We start from the raw sequence: 2,824 nt of genomic DNA on the forward strand, positions 1-2,824 counted from the left end.
AAAATAAAAAAGTTGTTTTTTCTAATAGCGGTCCCACCGGGCATACAATGGCAAACCTCCGAACGTATTAAATGGACTAAAAAAAATTTTAATCGAAAATTTTCTAAAAGTTCTGAATAAAAATTTGAAATTTGGATGATAAATTTTGGAAATTTTTATTAATTTTTGTGAACTTTGTGTAAGCTTGGAAACTTTAATTTGTGCGGTTTCTGTTAAGAAATCGAACTATGTTTTAAATAAAGTTGCAAAAAAGTCATTTTGTATTTTGCACCTATTCTTTTGTCCATGAGTGTATGTACATATATTATGCTCCATCGGCTTTCAATATAAAAACTAACGTTTCATAACTTCTTGTCTATCGCATGTGCAATGTCATACAGTTCAATGAACTTCAAATCTAACACACATATGCACATACATATGTAAATTTATTTAAGTGCATATTTAATATTAAAAGAAGATAACGAATTTGCGCTGAAATAAAGAGGCATGCTCAAATGAATTGTTATTTAATTAGTGCTTGTCACAAGATAATCAACAGAAACTAATTTTTCTCAGAGATTTGTCGAATTTAATTATTATTTGTGCCCAATTTATGCCTACTTTTGTGTAATTTCATTATTTTAAAACTTTTTAGAATAAATATTTGTGTTTGCCCAACAATGCCCTGTTGCTTACTCGCTTACTAAATAAATATTTTTCTATGGGGTCCAAAGTATAAGTTTTAGGTAACTGACTCATTGTAAGCACACAAATCGAGCTTAATTTTTCTCTTCACCGTCTGCTAGAAATACATATCTGTTGAAAAATTGGTCACAACTAATGCTATGCATAACACATTTTATGACTTGTTTCAGCACACTTTTTAAACTCTATTTCGATTTATTGCACAAATTCGAACTTGTCATCTCAGCGTTCTGTTATCTTTTGCAGTGTTTATGTAGAGACTATTCTGAAATTTACAGATTATATACGGTTAGATTAACTTGGTTGAGACCAAAACTGGTGCATAGCGTTGACAGCGGAGTATCGGAGGCATAAGCCCCAGATCCTATTTACGAACCTCGTCCATTCTCAATCAATGTTCGGATCTCTCCAGTGCTTCCAAATGGGTAGGAGTATGATATATTTTGGAACGAATTTTCGTCATCCTTTGTCAGTGTGTTTTGGAGACAAACCGGTTTCGGAATTTTCTCGTAAAACTTGGGAAACCTGTTACTGAAATTTTAAATTTATTTAAAAAAGTTTCAAAAGGTTTCTAACCAAGTACAACATTCCAGTATTTAACCATCCGCCTTGTTCGCTAGATCCTACGCCTATGAAATATGCATTAATAGGAATAAGATTTTTGAGTCCATTGAAGCTAACCTGAAGCAGCTGAGAGAAAAAGATTACCAGCACGGTTTCGAATAATAGACGATTCCCATGGCGCATTGTATGGACATAGAAGGTTGGTAGCTTGATGGGGCTAATAAGTAAATATCAATGAATACAAAATAAGACGTTTTACATTGCCTTCTTAATCTTAATAGGCACTACAACCGTCGATTTAGATCAAACAATTTGCCATTACCTCTCTCCTTGGCGTATTAGCCCCAGTTGTTCATATCGAGTGCAGTCGGGTCAGAACAGGTCCTTCCTTTTGTTGGCCAGCCATGGGTATCCATGAAGTTACTCACACTTAAGTTGGAAGCTGCCAGCTCATCTGATTTCGTTTAGTTTAGTATACTACACAGATCCCAGACTTGACGAATAATACTAACTCCATCGTGCCTGGATTCAGATCCAGACCCAGCTCTTTTGGCTTAAATTTAGTGTTCACGTAAATATTTTGGTCTTCTTGTTTATTAAATTTTCCTTATACGATTATAGCGGGATCGTCTGCATATCCCGTTAGCTTCACACCAAAGTCTCTTCTGAGATTACCAAAAATCTTTAATTTTTCTTTTTAATTATTTTAGTATGCCACGGCTTATCGCAGTAATTATGATTATCGGTAGAAAACCATTGCCCTCCTTCAGAATTTAGTTCAAACCCCCCTATCTCAACATATTTGCATTTAAAATCGGGGGGTTTTCAACCAAATTCTGAGATAGGGCGTTTTTCGAACAATTTGAAATTAAGGCGTTCTTCAACAAAATTCTGAAGTAGGGTGTATTTGAAAAGTTTTTTGAGGTAGGACGTTTTCGAACCGGCTGCCTAGATGGGTCGATCTTCCATTCAGCAGTTGATATAGGATATTTTTTGAAGACAGTTGCCACCTGTGGGTGTCAAACGAAAGGGGCTCCAAAACGATTTCTTTCGAAAATATTTTTTAATGGCACTGCCACCTGGTAAAAATTACAAAAAAAAAGATTAATTAATAAGTTAAAAAAATCACTAAAATTCAAGTGATAAACGATGTTGGTTCAAAAGCGACTTTTTTCGAAAATATTCTTTAAGTGAGTTACCACCTGTTTAAAAATTTAAAATCAATTTGATTAAAAATTAAACGAAATATTTTAATATGGGTATTAGACGATAGAGGTTTTAGGAAAGTTGTTTCTATTTCAAAAATATTTTTCAAATTTAATCAGCTTGATTGACAAGTTAAATGAAATCCTATTAATATTATACATGTGAAAGCTTGTGAGATAACTTATAGATATAATTTCTAGAAATGGCTTATGACTTCCATTAAAATATAGCATATTTTTTGGAGAGGGTTGCTACCTGTTTAAATAGTAAAATTCTATTTTTAATTATAGGTAAGATTTAAAGAAGCTTTATTACGAAAATATCTTGAAGAGGATTGCCATGTCAGTGAACTGCAACAAAATGAAAC

The 2,824-nt window shown here is 33.2% G+C and overlaps 1 long non-coding RNA gene across 1 annotated transcript; it reads right to left on the reverse strand.

Moving 5' to 3' along the window:
- Positions 1–1,274: 1,274 nt before the first annotated feature.
- On the reverse strand, positions 1,275–2,060 carry LOC118735759. Its single transcript, XR_004992638.1, has 3 exons — positions 1,574–2,060; positions 1,369–1,468; positions 1,275–1,316 (listed from the first exon to the last, which is right to left on the reverse strand). It is a non-coding gene; the product is annotated as an uncharacterized LOC118735759 (long non-coding RNA).
- Between the last annotated feature and the right edge of the window lie 764 nt (positions 2,061–2,824).

This window comes from Rhagoletis pomonella, unplaced genomic scaffold, assembly GCF_013731165.1.
Source record: "Rhagoletis pomonella isolate Grant_MI unplaced genomic scaffold, Rhpom_1.0 Rhpom_scaffold_00003, whole genome shotgun sequence".
Taxonomy (NCBI): domain Eukaryota; kingdom Metazoa; phylum Arthropoda; class Insecta; order Diptera; family Tephritidae; genus Rhagoletis; species Rhagoletis pomonella.